The sequence below is a fragment of the Haemaphysalis longicornis genome, unplaced genomic scaffold (assembly GCF_048455015.1).
Source record: "Haemaphysalis longicornis isolate Haplotype H1 unplaced genomic scaffold, Haemaphysalis longicornis Haplotype H1 scaffold_12, whole genome shotgun sequence".
NCBI classification, from domain to species: Eukaryota; Metazoa; Arthropoda; class Arachnida; order Ixodida; family Ixodidae; genus Haemaphysalis; species Haemaphysalis longicornis.
Window position 1 is genome coordinate 78,046,156 of NW_027526225.1, and position 23,329 is coordinate 78,069,484.

At 47.5% G+C, this 23,329-nt stretch overlaps 1 protein-coding gene across 1 annotated transcript in view; it reads right to left on the minus strand.

Moving 5' to 3' along the window:
* LOC144162827 (uncharacterized) overlaps positions 1–2,274 on the minus strand; it is a 125,879-nt gene extending 123,605 nt beyond the window's left edge. The window contains exon 1 of the mRNA XM_077693494.1: positions 2,067–2,274. The gene's annotated coding sequence lies outside the window, so the exon portion shown is untranslated. The remainder of the gene's footprint in view (positions 1–2,066) is intronic.
* Between the last annotated feature and the right edge of the window lie 21,055 nt (positions 2,275–23,329).

A 23,329-nucleotide genomic window follows, 5' to 3' on the forward strand; every position in this document is an offset into this window, starting at 1 on the left:
TCATCCGTTTGTTTGTTTGCTTGTTTGTTCGTTCCTTCCTTTGTTCGTTTGTTTGTTTGTTCCTTTGTTTGTTCATTTGTTTGTTTGTTACGACAATAATGAGAAAGTAACCAATTGTTTTATATACTAATGTATGTTGGTTACGAGGAATCTTGGTCGGAAGTTCCAGGTGGTAGAAATGCCGAAATGTTTTTCGAAGGAGCGACATTATGTTCAAACATGGCAGAAAACAAAAAAAAAACGTTTTTCGAAAATTCAGGCCCTCTATTATTTATCTTGGGCATTCAAGATATGTGTCAGTTTAGATATAGTCAGTATAGAACGTCCTTTCTTGAAAATTCACCGAAAAAATAACTGAAATAGTAGAGCTGCTCAACTAGAAGCCGTCGTTGCCGGGCTGGTCCCCACCTCCGTTTAGTTTCCAGTGTACTGAATATCACGTTCAACTTGCGTAAGAACTGGCAGTTACCCCGTACAACTTACAATCGTTTGCCACTTCAGACTCAAACGTTCTGTTACGCTTTCCGTTTCGAGGTAAAACACAGAAAAATGAACGTTAATCGATGTTTTGGTCAACTGTGCTTAGCAGTCAACGCAAAACATGTGGCGGCATCGTTCACCAAATAGTTATCTTTTTATATAAAAAATAATGTTTGCTGGCTGTTTCACAACAAATTGCTGCGTCAGCTGAAAGATATTCAGCTGGTAAATTGACTTCTATTGGCTTAGTTCAGATATATCAAGCTAGTTTTTTAGTCGCTACACATGTATCGAATTAAGGAAAATAAACTGAACAGTGAGGCACAAAACCAGTGAACAAATTCGAGCGGGTTTTTCAGTTAAAGGAGGGTTTAGTTATTAGAAAACGTCATCTGCGTTGTTTGCGATTAAAACTGGACTGAGGCATCAGCGTGATATTATGAAAAACCGGAAGTAAAACAAGTGTTTCAATGTATCCGACAAAAAATCTACTTGTCTACTACGCAGAATATAAAGCGTAAAGAAAAGTTTCGGGTTTGTTTTTTGCTCACATCTTAAGCGCACATAGCTGGAGAAGAAAATACAAGCCTCTCAAAAGCCGCGAGCTCTATATTACGTTTCAAATTCCATTCCAACTGGAAAAATTTTCATCCGAATCGAAGAACATCCCCGCAAGACAGGACAATAAAGATGCGAGACCAACAGAAAGCCTGGTAGTTTATAGTCTATGGGCGGACAGATCTCTACCTTTAATCCCGTCAATATTTCGTATTACATGACTTTCATACGATACCGCTTTCCAATAACTCCTATATGACTGTACTGATCAAAACAAAACAATTGGAGCAGTGTTAGGTGCTTCGCTGCTAGTCACAAGAGCCCACCAGTGAAACGAGCTCTTAAATACTGAATACCATCCATTTCGCTACAAAAATCACCCTCACCCGAAGCACCAGAAGCGAGAGGTCACAATTTAAGTAGCGGACAAGCGTCGAAAATACTACCGACGTCACCCGCTTTGTGTAAAGCCGGTTATTCACACGCGCCGATTGTTTTCAAGCTGGCGTGTTTCTCCCGAGCACACTTGTGTAAGCACAAGAAGCTTACTTTCGAAAGATAAATAACAATTTCAATGTTTCTTCCCAGTACCGGCGCCACACGAAGCTCTCAGCGCGCAGCTAAAATTGAGAGCAGCACAATCGCCAGGAGGAGTCTCTGACCCGAATGTTGTGAACGTTCTTTCCCTCAGACATTTCTCACACGAACGCGCGCGTATACACAGTTTTCGCTTATTAGAACACTCTGAACGGCACCAGCAGCTCGCCCAGATTGAGTACAAACGGTCTGAAAGATCCTGCGGCTCCTACGGGGCGTGTTCCGCCTCTCGCGATAGTGTCGCAGCCAGCGAAAAGAACGGCAGAGCGTGGAAAGCGGGGGGAAAGGATTGGCTACACCAGCGAACACAGCAGCGTGCGGGGAAGGCCAACTATCAGGCACGCATGCCGGAGCAGAACGATAGCCAGGTGGGTCCAGGTACACAGCCGCATGAGGGATCCGGGAAGAGCATGCCGTGCGGAGAAGCTCACCTGCATGGGCAGCGCTGGAGCAGGCGTTGGAACTAAGCTCGTATGGGCGGTTCGTGGCCGCCGTCACGGACGCACACAGACCGGCGCTCTTGCGGGCCCGCGACGGCGGGCTGCCTCCCCCCCCTGGAGACCAGGGCCCGTTGCCAAGGCGACAAGCCGGAAAACGGCGTGACGTCATCGGGGACGTCATTCGGAAGCGCGAGCGGCGGCGCCGTATCCCCGACGTCACGACACTGATCGGCGCGCCGCGTCGCGGCCATTCCCCGAAGTTCGGAAGCTTGTCGGCGGAGAGAGGGATGTGTAGAAGACGGGGAAAGTGCGCGTGCATTCCTATTTTTAGCCAGACGGAGGAGCCGAGAGGCGCTTCTCTCCCACTCGGAGCGGCCACTACGGAGAGAATGACGTAGCACGTCATCACGAAATAAAAAAAAAAGGTCGTACTGCGTCTTTGTGAATTCTCGTCGTTAAAAAAAATATTCTGGCTTCAAACCCGACAGCGTTTGGATCAACGATACCCGGAAGGATTATGACGTTGTTGTTTACCGTCAGGTCACTACCGAGGCTGGAAGAAGGGAACGAAAACACCGTGAGGATTTGAGCGGTGTCGCGCGTAGCAGACGGCGATGATTCTTCGTGGGCAAGCGCGTTGACTGCGACTAACCATGACGCATACTTTATGGACTTTTTGTCCCTATACCGAAACTGAAAGCAGGCGGTCTATAGTGCTACGCTTACTTGGAAAGACACAAGAAAGCAAGCAATTTCACTGAGGTCAACAACAATTTCCCTCTACAGACGCAGATGTGTTGTGGACGATGTAGCCAAAGAAGGAACAAAAATTTTGATAAGATCACAGACGTGCAGTGTTGAAAGCGCCGTGGAACTTTGACTCTTTCGGTCCCTTGAATTTTCTGACCTGTTTTGTTTTATAGACTTATGTTGCGGCGATGGGGATGCGTTCGAGTTCCATATCTTGTAAATTATCTTTCCTAGCGGCTCTCGTCGGCTTCGTTTGGCTCTGGCGCTAAATTCAACAAGCTAAGACGAATGAAAATAGCGTTATTGCTATTTCGCTTTTTGTTCTTTGCATTTTGTCTTAAGTTGTCAGTATAAAAACTGGTAGAACCCATATTGAGTAAACCGTAAAGCTTCTAATTTCTCCAAATCCGTATTCTCAGGATTAGGTACAGTTCAGGACAAACCCTAAAATTAGACATTCGTAAGCGCTGTACATCAGCCAAGATCAGTTGATTTACGAAGGGACTTGCGACATACTCAAGAACTTCTGAAAGACACCTTTAGCCATTTACAGCGAGACTGTATACCAACAACCCTTCCCCTCCTCTCCCAACCAACAAAGGTTACATCGTCTACGGCGTCCGTAGACAAGTCGACAGAATACGCTTTGCAGCAAAGCTAACGATCACGCGACTGCTCTGTAGGTGTTAATCTAAAATATTTTCCCTTTTTAAGAGCATAACTAAATATGAACTTTTTTTGGCTGTTACGTCCTAATTGTAAAGTACTACCTGAGTTGGAAAACTCTGTGTCAAGTACTTTGGGCTAAGCGTGCACCGAATTTTACTTGTACCACTTCCTAAGGGATGCATTCGCGGGTTTATTACGACAAAATCACGAGATGCATCTTTAAAGCAAAGCGTTCTATACCTCGCTGACGATTGATTGATTGATTGATTGATTGATTGATTGATTGATTGATTGATTGATTGATTGATTGATTGATTGATTGATTGATTGATTGATTGATTGATTGATTGATTGATTGATTGATTGATTGATTGTGGGTATTTAACGCACCGACGCAACGGCAGGCGATAAGGCGCGCCGTAGTAGAGGGCTCCGGATTAATTTCGACATCGCGGGGATCTTCACGTGCGCCGAAATCTCGTACACACGGGCGTTTCTGTATTTCGCCTCCATCAGAAAAGCGGCCGCCGCGGCCGGGAATCGAACCCGCGTCCTCTATACATCCCTCATGCCGATGTGGTTACGCCAAAACGCACTGCAGGAAAACCAACTGTACGCAATTTTTCCACGAAATAGAACATGACTATGATGGTGATGAAACGCTAAGCTTTCTCTGATACAGATGCACTGCAGGAAAGCCACTTTTACACAGTTAAGTTCAGTAAACCTTTATTGAGGTTGGGGAAGGGATTAAAGGGCGAAACTTGGGTGGAGTCCTCTTTCCAGAGCCCCAGACGCTTGTGCCCCGGCCCAAGCCCTGTCGATCAGCTGGCGCTGGTCTTCCAAGGCCTCACTGGCCAGAGTCGCCTCCCACGTTTCTAGTGAATGAGGTGTGTTGTTCTCGGTTTGCCGTATAACTGGGCAGTTCCATATACGGTGTGAAAAAGGGTGGCTTTTTCGTTACATTGAAAGCAGTCCTCACTAAATCTGTCTTGGAACATGAACGACAGCCTTGATTTGTGTGGGAATTTGTTTGTATTCTTCTCAGTGTTTGTGCATCGTGGGCGTTTAGTGCCATGTGAGGAGCGGGTAGCGTTCTCCATTCAAGTCATTTTTCTTTTAAGACGTTCTCCTTAGGATTCCTATGGTGGAAGGGCGTAGGAGTGGTCCGCGTCGCTACGGTTGGTAAGACTTCTCGCAAGCGAGTCAGCGCTCTCGTTTCCTTCCAAGCCTTCGTGCGCAGGGCCCCATGTAATGTTGTGTACGCGGTTCAGCTCTCTTGCGATTATGTGTTTGGAGCCAATGGGTATTACTCCGGCAGTGATGTTTTTGATGGCTCTTGTCGAGTACGTGATGATGTGTAAGCTCCTGTTATTTGCTTCTCCCAATCTGATAGCCATCAAAACAGCACTGGTTTCGGCTTCATCAGTGTCCTCTCTTCTAAGCATGGCGTATTCTATAGGGGAGCCTCTTAGGTCGACAACTGCTGCAAAATAAGAGCCGTGGGGCCCTTTACTTGCGTCAGTGTAGAAGTGTTTACATGATTTCCGAACTGTCTCCTTAGAAAATTCGTTCTTGCTATTCTCCTTTCCTTGTTGATGGTTTTGTCCATGTTTTACACAATAGGCTTCCACAAACGGTACCTGATCATGATGATGAGGAAACGGAAAGCGGTCTCCGATACAAATGCAAAGTCTACAATCCAATCAGCCAAAGTCCTAAATCAGCGACAACGCTGAGCTAACCAAATCAGCACATTCATATGACCTAATCACAAACTAATACATAAAAAAGCAGAACATCACATTCGGTTAGCTTAGCGTTGGTGTAGGTTTGGACTTTGGTTCATTGGATCGCGGACTTTGCATTTGTATTGGAGAAAGCTTCGTGTTCCAACGATCTTTCTTCCAGAAAGGGGCGTTAGATTTTTCGGGAATTTCCATGGGCAACTTTTGTAAGCGAAAAGCAATTCGGTACATCTGAGGACTGGTTATGTATCGTGGGCTTATTAATAGCACGCAATTTACCCCAAGTACCGATTTCCTTCATTAGGGATCGGTTTAGGGGAAACTGTAAAACACCTTTTAGAGCAGCGGTTCTCAACCGTGAGTGTGTGGGGGACCCCTTCCGGGCTTGCAAAAATGATAAAGGACCCCACCATGGACAATGTTGATCCGTGTCATAATTTTCAAGAATTCGCACTTCCAGCTAATAGCCCCCAAACACATTCAAGCTGCCTTTTAGAGGCGATTGCCTTTGGGGGCTAGGGCTCTCGGCGTCTCATGTCATCGTCGTAACCGTCATCTCAGGTAGTCACGGCACTAAATCACCGGGACACTCGTTTACGCCTTGCGCGAGAACGTAGCGCGTACTAAAAAACACAGGTACTTTCGTTTACGCCTCGCGCTGGAACGCTTTGGGCTTCAAAGAGACGACACCTTTACAGCAAAGCTGTATGCCGGTACCCCACAACGGTTTCATCTCCGTTGGCGAAAACGCCAAGGCTTCAAAAATACACTTACACACTGCATGCTTCGCCGCTCCACAGGTTTCACATTAGTGGAGATGGCCCGGGAATTTTTTTTAAACCAAAGGACTCGGGGAAAGGGGCGTGGCAGGAGCGGAAGTTTGCAGGGCCTCCGTGACTTCCAGGGTGGTCGCCACCTTCTGGGCGGCTAGATCCGAGCCCCCCAGGGCCTTCTCCAAGTGGAAAGGGGTAGGGAGGAGGATTCCAAGATTGGCTAGTTGGAAAGACATTCTTGGATAAAACCAACGCGAACTCAAAGACGAAGGAAGTGCGACACAAGGACAGCCGCTGGTCTAAGAACATAATTTTAATATCAGGAAGGGTGAATATAAAGGCTCAACACAAACAATAAAGTAATGAAAACACAGTGCGCATTGTCGAAACAAGTTTACAAAAGTCACAGTGATACCGCCACTAGATATACACCTGCTAGAGTCAAGGCACACGCAGATATGCAATCTCTTTAGGATGGAGACACACGCTTGTTTGGCTTACACACTGATCACTTCGTTCTGCAATGTGAAATGCCTCCATGGTTTACATGATCTCCATTTCATGATTCCATAAAATGCCTCCATGAAAAAAAAAAGGGTAGGGAGAAGAGAAAGGGGGCATTTGGACATTCACATAGGGAGTGGCAGTGAGTGTCCAGTGCGCCGCATGAGGTGCAGTAGGAGGAGGAAAACTGATGTGGGTGCGAATGTGCGAGTGGTTGTCTATAAGGGAAAGTGTGTGGCCTGCGACAGGCGCCATATGTGCGCGGCCTGCGGTGTCAGTAATGGATGAGGAGGCGGTAGGATTCCGCTACGAGGCGGTAGTGCTGTGCAATGTCCCGACAATAAGCAGGGCTGATCGGGCTGGCTCAGGGACGCCGTGGTGATTTCAAAGTGGTTGTCTTATTGCCCGATGCTACCTGACTGCAGTCCTCTGTTGTCGTGCGGTATTGGTTGGCATTTTAGACCAACAGTAAGATTACCACTACGCGGGAAGGAAACGGCCGGCAGCCCCGTGTATGCTCCCTAGAGTAAAACTGTAGTCGCTGTAAGTTGCATTCATCTATTAGCTAAATTATAGTTCGACTGCAAATTACAAACAAACCTGTTTTGTTTCGGGCACTACTTGGACTGCGCCCACCTTCGCTGTCACCCTTCTTCACAGAGTCGAAGGGATTCGACCTTTTTTTAAAGACGATAGTCTTTCTTGGGCTACTTAAACGCAGAAAGTTAAATTAAACTCGGTTCAGCCACCCGGCCATAGTGAAACGAAAGCTGCGCAATAGTCTTATATACTCACAGCCAAATCTAAACGTCTAATTCCGGTGTCAGCGTTCATGCTCGTCAATACTGTTCAACATGAACAAGACATTACGGAAATATAAGGCAGCAAATCAATACATAAGTGATATTTGCTGTGTTCCTTTATTTAAAAAATCACGGATGCTTGGTTTTTGCGACAAATGAAATACTCCATCAACGGCCGGAAACCGTCGCCTGCTGTTGCTAGGGGTATACCTCCTGGCGGCATTTAAGAAATCAACCGCAATAGCAACGAAAGGTTCCACTAGATGGGATCCACGTTCCGCTTGGAGCGCTCGTGGAGTAGGGCAACTAGAGTTCCTGTATATAGCTCCCGCAGGGAGCTCCCTGCGGGAGCTATATAGAGGAACTCTAAGGGCAACATGGTTCTATAAACGTTCCAGTAGGGTGCCTCAATTCCCGCGCGTCTCCGCCGTACGGCTGCGCAGACATCGAGACACCGGACTTGGAGCAGTAGAACGCGGTAAATTTAAATTAACTTGAGCAAACCTTTAGCGTGTTATCTAGGGAGGAACGAGACGGGAGAGGAACAACGTGAGAGGTGAGCGGGAAAGAGAAAGGAGGCCTTTCCTTGGCAGGGGCGCCAGTCGACTATCGTCTTTCGGCGACACTTGCAACGAAAGGAGCAGATACGCGGCCTTTTTTTAGTAGCGTAGCCCCCTTGCGGCGGCTGCCCGAACCACACTTGGGGGAATATAGAAGAACACGCCCCCTTTTTTTCCGCCTGCCCTGCGCAATTGAGGAATCCGTCCCAGGCGCCACGCATAATTTTTGAGGCAGAGAAATGTTTCGACGGTAGCCGTAGCGCCTACCTGTCGGCCGCTTTCAGGGCTCAGAATCAGAAAACGGAGCCGCACTTAGCTGGCTCGGCGTTCGCAACTGACTAATCCAATATGGCGTCGTTTTGTTTACATTTTGCCCCCAAATAATGGCGGATCAGTCGCTGGGAGCGAGAGTAGCGCATGCGCAGAGCGCTACTAAACAAAAGGTCTATTGTTGCAGGTCTCTCACTACAAACTACAGCTGTCCGCTGCAAAATGTGGCAAGCCCTAAGGCAGGCCGCAAGTCGCCAGTGGCTTCGCCGAAATAAAAACGCAGTATGCGAATTACTGGTCTTTTTATTGAGTCCGCGTCGCCCCAATTCGATCACGAATGTTTCGGCTCGTTTGTGGCTTTTCTTATCATTTTTTTTTTCCGCGCCGTTTTTCGCGTGTGCCCTGTCCCGGCACCTCATGATCTCATTTGCGCGCGGGGTCAAGCACGTGAAAGACCCGACGAAGCCGGAAAAAGGAAGTACCTAGGGCGGCACCAGCGGATTGCTTTGATCCTCGAATCCCCTGTGGGGATTTACACACGCGGATGCTCGCGTATTATCACAGTTTCAAATACATTTGAAGGAAAATGCGCGCGATGTTGCGGACATACCGCAGTCTGGCGATAAGGGTGACACTGCGTAGAGTGCTTCAAATGCATGGTTTAGCTATACACGGTGACAACTTAAGAACGGCACCGGAAGTTGCCGCTGTGCCTTATCACCGTAGCCGGATGTTTCTCCGCGCGGCGCAAGTAGGGCGTTACTGGGAATAATTTGAACATGGCGTGAGCCGTTCCCGTGATTTTTTGGACTCAATATGCTTATAAACGACTCCAGTGACGACAAACAAACTGCGTAAGACAAGGCAGACGATATCACGTATTCATAGCAAACCCCTTTCAAAACGCGCGCGCACTGACGTCACGGGTCCGACGCTTTGGCGGAGTGATACACTACATGAGGTGGTGCCGTTCTTGTGTTGTAACCGAGTATAACTATATCGGCCGAGGGGACTTACTGGCTAAGCCGTTGTGCTTCTGACCCCAAGGAAGCGGGTTGTATGCCGCTGCAGATGGAGGCGGAAACGAAAGTGTGCCGACGTTTCGGCGCCCATTAAATATCCTCAGGTGGTTGAAGTTAATCCGGAGCCCTCCACTGCGGCGAGCTTCATAGACCAGGCGTAGATTCGGAGCGTTCAACCCCGTAGTTTGGTTCTCTGCTTCACAGTAACAAGTGTAAGCAAGACTTTTTTTTTCGCATTTCTGCGGATTTTTTTTTCTGTACCGTTCACGCCATGTATATTACAGACGAACCTCGTTTTTTTACAAAGTAGTACCGGGGCAGTAAATTAGTTCGTTATATCCAATATTCGTTATAGCGGTGGAGATAAAAATCCGCTCTAAAAAATCAGCAACCTGGCTCGAGCAACAATCCTAGATAAAAAACGCACTGTTGTAGTCTTCGAACCCACTATAAACGAGGTAGCCCTTGTCTGTCTCCTTGTGGCATTTCAAAGTAACAGACCGGAATGTGAGAGCGTGAAATTACAACGGAACAAAGTTTGTTCGGCAAAACAGGCCGGACTTCATATTTATTTGGAGGATTTGGCCTTCGCCTGGTGGCTTTTCACAGACTAAACGGAATGAAGTTCTTCACAGTGTCCATAAAGGGCCTTAAGTTACTAAAAAACGAATGTTTTGCCTCACCTTTTTTTTTTTTTGCATTTTATTATGCCAGCTGTCGAGTTTTGAGCCTCGCGGGAACCAATTATTTCTTCGCTATAGCCGATATATCGTGCGGCTCTCGAGGTTTGGGTTTCGTTATAAAAAGAATAGGTGTCATTGAAATTAACCGTAACCAAACAAAATTCGTATTTAGTTCGCTATATCCGATAGTTCGCTACGTCAGTGTTCGCTATAACGAGGTTCGACTGTACTTCTGTTTCCGTTTGTACAACTTCTACATCGAGGGTTCTTGACAACTATTGCAATGTACAACTTCAGGCTGCGCATCGCTTCAGCTGCTCTCATTTCGGTGTGTGATTCTAAATAAACGAAAAGAATTCAAAGGCGCTTCCCTATTCGCTTTGCGGGTGGGCAGATATTCGCCCCATGGTGACGTCGGATCACACAAAACGCCTTACGAATATTGGATGAGGGAGCCTTAAAAATGACCGGAGTTCGGCGAACGTCGCTTCAAAGTTTAAATGTCAAGGCGCGCGTGTTCACGCATATGACTCCCGCCCACGCTTCGAAAGGTCGCTCGCGCGCCCGTGAAAGCTACCCGTTTTAATCTAGGAATGCCTTCACCCCAGCTCATCCTTGAAATTTTGCCCCTGCACATCGCTAGCGGCTTTAAGAAAGAAACGTACGTCAATGCGGGTATTCGAACTCACACTACACTGTGGTCGTTGCGATATGGGAACCAAATTTTCGCCACGCCGTCACTGACGTAAAAAGTAAAGTAGGCAGCGTGTGACGCGCGCGACAGGGGAAGGGGGGAGGGGGTCCACAAGGCAACCACCTACGCCCTCTCTCTTTCATTTTCAATTTTTAAAATGGCAGTCTTTCATGGGCTACCTAAACGTGAAAATTTGGTCTGTTTCTCTGTGCCTATCACCTGGAAAAACAGAGGTGAAGGAATGCTTGAACACAAAGTTTATATAGGCAGGAGAGTTCCAAGCCGCTAAAGCTGCTGTCACGGCTCATACATGTCCCCATGACTCAGCGAAAAGGAAACCTCGTACGTATTTGAGCCACAATGTAAGCCCATAAGAGAAAATACCAGTGTTCTATTAATTAATTACTATATATTGAATTGGTTTTATAGTAGCCAACGCGAAAAAAATACTACTGCGCTTTAAACAAAGGGCATAAAAGAAAGTTGAGATAACTAGAAAATACGCCCAACAGCTGGCGTGCGAGCAGTGCGAACTGATATAGAGATAGAGAAAGAGAGAGAGATGGACGGACGGACGGACGGATGGACGGACGGACGGACGGACGGACGGATAGATAGATAGATAGATAGATAGATAGATAGATAGATAGATAGATAGATAGATAGATAGATAGATAGATAGATAGAGAGAGAGAGAGAGAGAGAGAGAGAGAGAGAGAGAGATTTTAATAAGAGTTGAAGCAAGCAAAATTGTGGTCAGTGCCTCTAGTACAAGACTCCGCTGGAAAAAATTGAATTGACAGATTGCATTCATCATAGATGGAGTGAGAGGGGGAGAAAATTAGCATCATGGGGGGGAGGGAGAAAGGCGGGGGTGTTACGTGGCGCGGGTGGCCGAAGACTATCGTTTTTAGACGAAGCAAGCAGATACGCGGGTGCAGGAGGGCATGCTCCGCTACCACGTTTATTTGTTCTATCCCGTAGTGAACGGCAGGGTGACGGTTCTATTCACAAGAAAGTGTAACTATAGGTCCATTTCCGTGATTACGGTGCGCTCACTAGCCGGGTTCGCCAGCCGTACCGGGAGTGACGCCCGCACACCAGTCACCGAATTAAGAAATTGGCGAATTCAAGCTTGCACTAAGTCGTCCAAGGCTTGAACCACAGCGGAGATTTAGGATTTCTTTCTGTTTAAGCACTGAAGGGCACACTACCACGGATTGCATTGGGTTTGAAATTGTTTATTTACATGTTCCGTCATCGTTTTTCCCTGTGCTAGTATACTTGGGAACAAGTTAATGACAACAATACCTCATGTACGGTATCGCTCTGCCTAAGCGACAGACCCGGATGTCAACGGGCGCGCGCATTTTGAAAGGAGATTGCTATGAATGCGTGATGTTGTCTGACTTTTCTCACGCAATTTGTTTCTCGTCGCTGCAGTAGTTTATAATAATATTAAGTACAAAAAAAATCCCTAAAACGGCTCGTCCCATGTTCAAAACATTCCCAGCAGCGTACTACTTGCGCCGTGCGGAGTAACATCCGGCTGCGGTGATGAGGCAGTAGTCATCGCCAATGAGGGCAATAGATAAGGTAATAGAAACCAAACAAGTACCAGAGGACTGGTTAGAAAGTAGGATGAATTTAATATATAAAGGCAGAGGAGACAAAGCCAGTATTGAGTCATACAGACCACTCACAGTAACGTCAGTGGTGTATAGATTCGTAATGCAGGCGATAAAATCAGAAATTCAAGCATGGATGGAAGAAAATGAAATACTTGGGGAACTGCAGAATGGATTTAGACAAGACAGGCGACTGGATGACAATCTGTTCGTGATAACGCAATGCATTGAAATTGCGAAAGCACAGAATAGACCACTATGGATTACGTTCTTGGACATTAAAGGGGCATATGACAACGTAAACAGAGAACGGCTGTGGAGAATGTTGAAACTCCAGGGATTAGATGACGAGTTAGTACAGTTCCTTATAGCAATCTATAAAGACAATAGAGTGCACCTTACTTGGGAAGGACAGAAATGCGCCCGGCAGGTCAACATCCATCGGGGACTGAAACAGGGATGTCCTTTGAGCCCAATACTGTTCATGCTTTACATGGCAGGGTTAGAAAAGAAACTGGAAGAAAGTCAAGTAGGGTTTAGCCTAACCCATATGCTGCAAGGCGAAGTGGTACAACAGCATATTCCGGGAATGTTATACGCAGACGACATTGTTCTTTTAACTGATAACCAAACCGATATGCAGCGGCTAATAAATATTTGTGGCCAGGAAGCCACTGACCTCGGGTTAAATTTCGGTGCAGAAAAATCAGGAATAATGGTTTTCAATGACGCTACCACCGACGTAGTGTCTATCCAGCAAGGCGAATTACCTAGAGTCAAGGAATATAAATATTTGGGAGTGTGGATAAACGAAGGGGATAGCTACTTAAGAACTCACGAGGAGCAACTTAAGGTTAAGGGAAAGCGAAACGCAGCTATAATGAAGCATAGAGCTCTGTGGGGGTATAACAAATATGAAGTAGTAAGAGGAATGTGGAAAGGAGTAATGGTTCCGGGTCTCACGTTTGCGAATGCTGTACTCTGCTTAAAATCAGACGTTCTATCACGCCTTGAAGTAAACCAGAGAACGGTAGGACGTCTGGCCTTAGGCGCGCATGGAAAAACAACTAACGAAGCAGTTCAGGGAGATATGGGCTGGGCGTCGTTTGAAGTTAGAGAAGCTCAGAGTAAAATATGCTTTGAGATGAGGTTGAGGGCAATGGATCAACGAAGGTGGGCAGCTAAGGTTTTTAGGTACCTATACTTGAAAAGCGTGGACACGCAGTGGTTAAGAAAGACTAGAAGGCTAACGATGAAATACGGAAAGAACAGTGGGGAATCCAAAACAGCCAAGGTAACCAAAAAAGAGGCAAGGCAGATTGAAACGAATAAATGGAGGGAAAAAATGGAAGCCAAAACGTCGTTAGAGATGTACAGGGCTGAGAAGATGAACATCAGAAAGGAAAATTTCTACGATAATTCCCAGGGCAGTGCTTTGCTTTTTGAGGCTAGAGCAGGTTGCCTGCGAACTAAGAGTTTTGTGGGGAAGTATTCACAAAATGATGGGGTATGCGTGGTCTGCGGAAAAGAAACAGAAACTATGCGGCACATCGTGCTAGAATGTGAGGGTATCCATCCAAATCTACATGAAGGGAATATTGGGCTGTCAGAAGCCCTAGGATTTAAAGGTATCACAGAGGAAGTGAACTTCAAGGCTGTCGAGGGGACGAAAAGAAGATTAGAATGCTGGTGGACGAAAAGCAGAGAGGGGAATATTGCCTAGGACAGTTACCACTTGTAACAGAAAAAAAAAAAGTATTTTGTGCCTAATAAGCTTTTTGTGCCTGCCCTAAGCAGCGCTAGTATTGAACCAAAAGTGTAAAACATAGGTATATTAGTCTTTTTTGGTAAGATGACATGTCATCACCCCGATACAAAGGGGAAACCAATAGAAATCATCATCATCATCATCATCATCATCATCATTATCCATCTATATCCTAGTCGTCTTCCTCGGGCATGACTGGCGGGCCCGGATCGTTTTGCCCGCAGGCTTTCACATTTCTCCCAAAGTGGAAATCGTCAGCGCGTGCTAGAACCCGCGACAACCGTCTTCGCGAACTGGGCGTCTGTAGCGCGAACTGTCTTGTGCTCCCCCTTAGAGGTGCGGACGCCCGTGAACTGTTTGCTTTGTATTTTTTGCGAGTGCCACGCGCAAGCCTGGACGACGCCGGGCGCTGCTCGTGTGACACGGGCTCACGTGCGCGGTAAGCGGCTGGAGTAACTATGACCCGAGATTTTTTTGGTGACGCCGCACACATTACGGCCAGCAAAAACCGCTCCGCTGTTGAAGAAAAGCGCCTCCAGGGCGGTTATTTAACACAGGAAAGCGTAGCGACAGGGAAGTGACACAACCTGTGCTGTACACAGACGCTTCGCAGACCACGGCTTTCAAGGCACATTAAAATTGGACGAAAGGGTTTTGAGAGGAGGCATAAAATCCAAAGAAGCGCGCGCCTCCGATTTTATTCTGCGGTATGCAAACATGGCGCCATGCACGCGGTTTCGTGCTGCTTTGCCGGCAAACCGCTAGATGGCGCAAGCTGGCCTAAGGCACCTGCCATACATAGGCGGTGGTTCCTGGTTCGAATCTTAGACCAGGAGGAAATTTTCTTTAACTGCTAAGGTGTACAGCTTACCTTTGGAACAGTACGATTACATTTGAGATGCATGACAAATTTTCTTTCGCAGAAACTTACCCCGCCTTGGAGAGTTCCCTTGCCGAATAATGATGGGTTCCCACAAAGGGCACCTCAATCCCACACGGCATAAACAGTGGGGTGTGGCGTCAACGGTGACGTCACGAGCGCCCTCCTGTCATGGCGGCCGCCGCGGTGTTCGTTTAATCGAAACCGAAACTGACACAAAACACGAGGCTGTAAATAATTGTTTACGCTCCTATCGACCGTCTAATGTGTCATTCTTTCATAAGTGGGCTGGTAGGCGCGCATAACAGCGAAAAAAACTTTACACAAAAATTTCGTGTCAGTACTCCTTTAACCATCATCATCATCATCATTACCAGCCTATCTACGCCCACTGCAGGGCAAAGGCCTCTCCCATTATTCTCCAATTACCTCCTTTAACCATGGGGATGCCCAAACCAACGACAGCGCTGAGCTAAGCGAATCAGCGCATTCAGATCACTCAATCACAACCCAATAGATACGAGATCATAACATCACATTCGGTTAGCTGAGCCATAGCTGTGCGTTGTCGTAGATTTGGACTTTGGCTGACTGGATTGCGAACTTTGCATTTACACCGGGGAAAGCTTCCCGATTCAACATCTTTCTTCCAAAAAGGGGCGTTAGGATTTTTTTTTTCCATGTGAGTAGACTTCTTCCCACATCTCCCTTCCTCATTATTTCTCCCAGTATATCGCAACCCACCCACTCACCACACAAAACAAAAAAATCACGCCATATCCACGGAATGAATGATGATAAGTGGGGCGAAGCTCGAGAGGGGGAGATCATCGGTAACCGTAACTCTCCCGTGAAAGTTCGCCCATTATATCATTAAGAAAGACGCAAGACTGTGTGCGTACATTGTACAAATCAACTTTTATTTCAGGAGTCAATGCTCCCAGGCCCAGACCTGGTGAAAGACCCCGCGCCATCGAGGACTACCCCGCACCTCCACCACAATTTGTCACGTAGGATGGGACACAACGGTAAAGAAAGAACTTTTATTTAGGGCGAACTTGTGCCCGAACAAGACGAGAGGAAACGAGCAAAGGTCCTCGCGTCTCGTTCGATCACCGAATCAAGCCCACGACAGCTTCACCTGAAAGACTACAGGAGAGCCAGGCAGCAGTTACCGCAGCCGCACCCACACCTAGAAAGACACCAGCAGACTACATTCAGACAAGCACAAGCCGGTACACTACACACACCTGCTAGACTACACCTCATGCAAAGTAGAAAGACAGATACACCCCCATTATGCCGCACCTGTAATGTGATCGCCAACCAACAACATATATTATGGGAGTGCCCCATTTATGCACACATTAGACGACACTACACTATAGAGTGGCTGGCCACCCAGAAGACCAAGGACGAGCAACGTGGCCTGGTGGACTTCATCGAGAAGGCCATCAGTGGGAGCCTGGACTGAGGCACCCAGACTCCATGAAGCTCTCCGACAGAGACATTTCCCCTCTTTTGGTTAAAAAATAAAATTATCTCTCTCTCCGAGAACGACTGCCTGCGTTCGTGGCGTGATCTCTTGCGTGATCTCCCCCTCGCAGTGCACGTGCGCTCGCGCCTCTGTTGGCGAACACAGACAAGCTCGCGCTCCCGGTGCCGAGTTTGCGCTGCCGGTTGCAGCCGGTTCTGGTGCGTGCAACGCGGCCCACTTTGTGACATCTCCGAAAGCATGCGGCGGTCACGTACCACGAAACACAAGGGATGGACAGACCCATGGCTTTAGGAGCTTCGCCCCTAAAAAATTGGGGCAGCCTCGCTGATGCTGCCTGAAGGTTCTAGGCCTACCATTGCGGCGGAAATTCGATGACCGCTTTCAATAAAAATCCCGACGGCGACTTCTATTGAGATTCCGGTCTACATTATCGCTTCCTTTCCCGTGTGTGTAACTTTGTTTTCGCCAACAGTGCCTTTCTGGGCAGCGGTTATGCCTGTAGCTCTGGCTACGTGCACCCGTTTGTGAATGCGCCGGCGCCGAGTGGCCGCTCGCGGGGCCGCGCGTGTGAAGTGCCGTCACGAGCACGGAGCAGTGGTCACGAGTTTTTCACTAGCGGTGTCGGCGTCACTTGTTTTGGCTATCACGGGATGATGTCACGCTGATGTCCATTTGCTGAGTGCCGCTCTGCGTGGTGTTCCGTCGGCGCGATAAATGAGATACAAATAAAGTATGTTCTTCGCCTCGCAGGCCGCTCATATTTCAGCCGGGTATTCTGTTGAGCAAAGGAAGCGAACTGTGCAATAATATTAACGCCGAAAATTGGTATCAGTACTCCTTAAATAAAAAAAAATAAAAAAGGCCTCGCGCTCGAGTCCTGAGCTCGAGGCGGCACCCCAAGTCCGACAGCAACAAAAGGTCTCAACAGATAACGCCTGAGAAGTGCGAACACGTGTGTGGAGTTCATCAAAACTCCATTTGCTTTACCATGGCAGGAGTATAACGGGAGGGGGAGAGCGTGAGATGAGGATGGGGAAAGGGGAGAGACAGTTACGTTGTGGTGGGGGGGGGGGGAGAAAAAGAGAGAAGACTATCTTCTTTCGACGATATTTGCAGCGAAGCAAGGAGATAGGTGATCGATTTTGTTTTGTACTTCTTGTGCAGTATAAGTGTAAGTAAATGTGCAGCCACTCCAGTCTGATTTTTTTTTTTTTGGGGGGGGGGGGGGGGGGGGGCGAGCATATACAGATACATTAAATCCCTTGTTATAACGTAGCCATAACTGAGGGAAATTCGGCATATGCGGTGGCACCTTAACATCCGCAAAAGCATCGTCGGAACTGCACAAACAAGTTTCCGGTATCTTCGCTGGTTTTCCGCTTCGGGGAAATAACGCGTGGGTGGTGTTAGTGCAAACTATCGAATCAGCCGTGCTAGCGCATTGTCTGGAGCGACGAAACGCTGAACTATAATAGACCGCTTGAACAGTAACTGCAAATAAAGAGAATAACTGACGTCGCACTCTTTTACCATTGCTGTTCTGTCGCGTGCTGTTTTTTCACGTGCTGTTTTTTCACGTGCTGTTATTTCTCGTGCTGTGTTGACGTCGCCCCGGGGTCCCGTTACGATACGTCGAATAGGACGCATAATTTGCTACGCAAATCTCACATTTACTGCTCTTAGTGCACACAGTCTGCCGAGTGTCCGTACATCACCCGGGCGTCATTTAGAATCCAGATGCAATCTTAAAAAAAAAAAAAAAAAGGTCGGGCATTCACTAACAGAGCACTAACAAGTTACTTGTCCCAGTATATACTTGGTACTTAGTAACTGGAGTAAAATTAGTACTAGTAAGGGTTACTAACTGAAGCAGGCAGTTAGCTCCTCTACCTGCACTAGTAAAGTCCTAGCAATAAAACCATCCTGAGCTACGCGCATTTACTAACTGAACATGCATAACATAGTCATAAGACTGACCTTAATCTATTGTATATTACTTCCTACACCCAGTTAATTTCTTAACCATGCAGTTGCTCCCACTACGTCCAAGTGATAGTATTTACTAGCTCACAAGTGACTGCATGCATACAGGCTAAAGAGGCATGCAGTAGCAATATTTTTCTAAATATAAAGTATACCTAAAAAGGTATACTTGCTAATTTTTTGCCTTGATACACTGTGGCGTATACAACCCTCGTAAAATGAAAAGAAGGGTTTTAGGATGCTTCAAACTTTGTTTATATGCGCCAAATAGAAAGAATTCCATGGAATTCTTCCTGTTTCGCACATTGACATTGTGAAAGGGGATATACAGAGTGTCCCAGCTATCATGCACCAAGATTTTAAAAATAGCAATGGCGTCACTTGAAGAAAACCTAGCGCATAATGTTTGCAGTACAGTGGAATAGCGACCAGTAATTGTTTCTTTAATTAGATTTATTAGGTAATTGTAATTAATTATCTCACTCAAAGAGTACTGTCCTAATCATTCAAGTGTCAATGAGGCAGTTGTAGGTACCCACGAGAGGCATCCAACTGCGGTATTTTGAGCGAAGGACTAATTGCGTACTCATTTATTCTGACTGATAAAGAAACCCCGCGAAATATGAAAAATACCAGGTGACGCCGCTCCCGCCCTCGTCATAAAGCAGTGCCCTCGAACAGGCTGCCTCTGAGAACGCACTGGGACGGAAACTGCAGTTGCCAGCTTGGCGGGACCCTTGCCTCTGCACGCGATTGACCCTCAGTACAATTTCCAGTTTCCGCGAGGCCTACAAAATCAAACAGAGGGTGTTCTTCACCGACTACGCCGGAATGCTGCCTTCACTGGTGACTTTCATTTTAAAATAGGCTGGGCGGACTCGTCATTGTGCTCTGTGTGCTCTGTGAGGGAAGACATACGACACGTCTTGTGTTACTGCCCGCAGCATACAACTCATCGCGAAACAGCGAAAAGAACTCTTGTGCGGCTGCTACGCGCAAACTCTTTAGAGCTGCATCACTTTCTTGGTCCGTGGCACAATCACGCTGACGCGGCGCGAGGGACAAAGGCTCTGTTAACTTTCTTGTTTGACTCGGGATTAATCGAAGTTCTTTCACCTTGGGATCCTCAGATTTTTTTCTCCCAGTGCTGTAAATTTTTCTACGTTCCGAACTGATCTTATTTTCTTCTCCCCATTATTCATTGTTGCTGTGTACTTCTTCCCCCACCCCCACATCCCTTTTTTTTCTTTTTTCGCCTCACTATAGGTTCACCCCCATCTGAAGTAGCAAGCCCCGCCATTTGTGGGGCTAACCTCTGCAGTGTTCATTAAAGATTTCTCTCTCTCTCTCTCTCTCTCTCTCTCTCTCTCTCTCTCTCTCTCTCTCTCTCTCTCTCTCTCTCTCTCTCTCTCTCTCTCTCTCTGGGTTACCTAGAACGAAATAAAGAAAAAAAAGAAATAAGAAATCGCGACCGAATTAGTGCCTTATCTGCCACCCGCGCCCCGCGAAACTTGCGGTTGCACACGCTTCCATGCGTGCCATTATCAAGGATATGCGCTGTCTCTTCGGGCGTGTGACAGGCAGGGGAGTTGCTTTCAGCCAGCTTATTTGAGGGTGCTGGTTTAGGGTTGTGGGCGGGAGCGGCGTCAAGGGATATTTTTCATATTTCGCGGGGTTTCTTTATCAGTCAGAATAAATGAGTACGCAATTAGTTCGTCACCAAAAATATCGCAGTCAGATGCCTCTCGTGGGTACCTACAAGTGCCTCATTGACACTAATAATTAGGACAGTACTTGTCGAGTTAGATAATAAATTACAACCACCTGATTACTTCTCTTTAACGATAATTGGTTGATTGTGGGGTTTAACATGCCGACGCTACACAGGCGATGAGGCGCGCCGTGGTGGAGGGCTTCATATTAATTTTGACCACCTGGGGATCTTTAACGTGCGCCGAAATCTCGAACACACGGGCGTTTTTGCTTTTCCCTAGCTGCCGTCGCGGCCGGGAATCGAACCCGCGTCCTTGGATTCAGCAGCACAACGCCATAGCCACTGAGCCACCGCGGCGGGTTATTCACGAAACATTACTCGCCGGGCTGTCCTAGTGCAATCCCGGAGGTAGTGAGCCACACCCCCGGGATTGTACTAGGACAGTCCCGATTATAACCCGACTTAAACTTGTCGTCCGCTTGCCCCCGGAACCTCCACATCTGCGACAAGCCTTGGACATTTCTCCGGCCGTGCAAATCCTCATCGAGCTCGTCGATTTTGTGAGCAAGAACATGCTGGACGTCTCGCGTTCATGAAATGGGCTCCGAAGCGATGTGTGTTGTTTGGGGGTGTAGTGCGTGCCTCTGTGATTGTCAGTCTTCATTTGCGGCCTCTAGGGGCCGTAGGTGGTTGCTGCTTGTGCTGAAGTGGACAGCTTGTGCTCATCCTCAGATCATCGCGGCGGTGCTGTTCTTCGGGGTGAGCTCTTCTGTAGCCGGACTGTGTAGTGGAGACAGACTGCGCGAATTCGGAAACGCGGATAGCGCCTCTAGCAGCTGTGTGTGTTGGAGTTTAGAAACTCTTCAAACTGCAGTGTTGTGCTCCTGTGCTCTTTTTGTGTTGCGATTTTCATGTATATTGGTGTTTTTATGAATCGACTAATTGTTTTTTTTTCTCTTAAATTTACTTTTTGGGCGCTTGCCCCTGTTCATTTGTATCTAATTGGCTGTAAACCTGCTATAGCTTTGCTGGTGCGGGTGTTCTTCCCCAATTTTTGTTTTCTTTGGGAGGGGGGGGGGATACACGGAAAGGAATTGGAATTGGCCGCTACTCCACTGTACTAGAAACATTATGCACTAGAAAACATTATGTTCGAGTAACGCCATTGCTCTTTTTTAATGTCTTGGTGCATGATAGCTGGGAGAGACCCCCTAGTTTTTATTCACGAAGGGCCTAATAAGAGAGAGAGAGAGAGAGAGAGAGAGAGAAAGGAAAGAGAGAGAGAGAGAGAGAGAGAGAGAGAGAGAGAGAGAGAGGAGAGAGAGAGGAGAGAGAGAGAGAGAGAGAGAGAGAGAGAGAGAGAGAGAGAGAGAGAGAGAGAGAGAGAGAGAGAGAGAACGCCTTTAATGAAAGCTGAAGAGGTCAGCCCCACTAACGGTAGGGCTTGCTACTCCAGATGGGGTGAATACAGTGAGGTGAAGCTAAAAATAGAGAGAAAAAGAAAAGGAAAGAAAGAAAGGGGAGTAAGAGGAGAAACGCACACATATACAAATTGTACATGCTCAGAGAGTTCCCAGAACCTCTTCTAGCCCTGTTTCCGCAAAAAAAAGTAAGCAGTGTTTTTGTACCCAGCACTGCCTCCTCACGATTTCGCCAGGGTCCAAGGAAGTGTGAGAGTTTCAGAGGACATCCGCGCCGTAGTCTCACAAGCGCTTTCGATGCTTTTGCCCGCTGACTGACATATCGCGAGAAGTGGCTTAAAATGTGCCTGAGTAGAACAAAATTTTGTCTGTAGTAGAGCACACTGTACACAATGGCGACTCTACCCAGCCCAGCTTAAACAAGAACATGGTTGGAAAAGCGCTTATTTTGTGACACAAGGGACAAACGTAGAGCGAGGATAAGCGCTTTTCCAACCATGTACCGACAGCGCCTCATTCGTTCTGTCACAATATAAGCGCTTTTCCAACCATGTACCGACAGCGCCTCATTCGTTCTGTCACAATATAAGCGCTTTTCCAACCATGTACCGATACCAACTAGCCCAACAACAAGCCTTATTAAACAAGAAGCTTCGGGCGTATGCAACATTACGTCGCAGCCGGTGTAGCACGCCTTCAGTGCGCTTTGGCAGACCACGTGGATACGGGAAATCGCACTGAGGGTCTATAGCATGAAGAGGCGCATAACTGCTCAGAGGATCCTGCCAAGCCGGCAGCTGGAGTTGCCATCCTAGGTCGATTGCAGCTGCTTTGCTATCCTCGTTGGAAAACGGGATTCCAACGGTCAAGGGCCTAATAAGTCATTCAGTGTGCGCTGTGGCCAACTCGCAGCTGCAATTAATGTCGGTCCGACCGGAGGTCCTCGTACGTTTTTGTTCTAATACGGATAGACTGAAGTACAGCGGTGCGCTATGACACAACGATAACAAGCAGAAGCGCACGAGGACGGCTCAGAACGATACCGTGGGTCGCGGCGCACATAGCGCTGATAAGGGGCTCATTGAAATTTAAGGAGCGACGCTGCCCCGCCTTGTTTATCTGTTTGACCCGCTTCTCAGGCCGACGAGCTCAACTTTTATAATAGTATAGTCCTTCACGCGGAGCCTCGCGTTCCACGCTGAGAATGTGACCCTGACCTGGCCTCTACATTGCCAGCATTCCAGCTACACTGAACAAGCCGCTCGCAGTTTCGGTGGCCGGATTCTCTCAACAATTATGACCCGGCGCCCGTTATCGGAGCACCGAAGCAAAATTATCCAAGTATCATTTGTGGCTGCGTCCTGTAGTTTAGCCTGCGGGATCAATGTTTTGATTGTTTAGAATAACTCTAGCCTCAGTTTACTCGTAGTGGGCGGCAAAACAGAAAACGCCATGCTCCGTTTGCAGTCGCCGCGCCGACTTAGTGACGTCACACTGGCGTGCAATGGGCTGCCACGCGATGCAAGCCTTCAAACCTTTAAGGCGACAGCTTAAGTGCCCCATCGTGCGAAAAACAAGCGTTGTCGTTTTTCCGCGGTACACAAAATGGCCGCCACTATGGAGATTAAATAAAATGCAGATTTCATTCCTTACCGGAATCGAACCCGGGTCTTCAAAGTAGGAGACGAGTGCTTTACGCCCATGTTACCTCAGCCAGTGGCTGAGTAACAGTCAGCTCAGCGTGTGCGGCGCTGACGTCATATCGCGTGACAGGTGACCGTGAGAGCACGTGAGTAGAACAGGAGGTACGCCGGCCCCGGAGAACTCTGATTTTGGAGAAGAAGTAGCGTGAAGTGTCGCCTGTCTGTCTTCCAAGTTATCCAGGT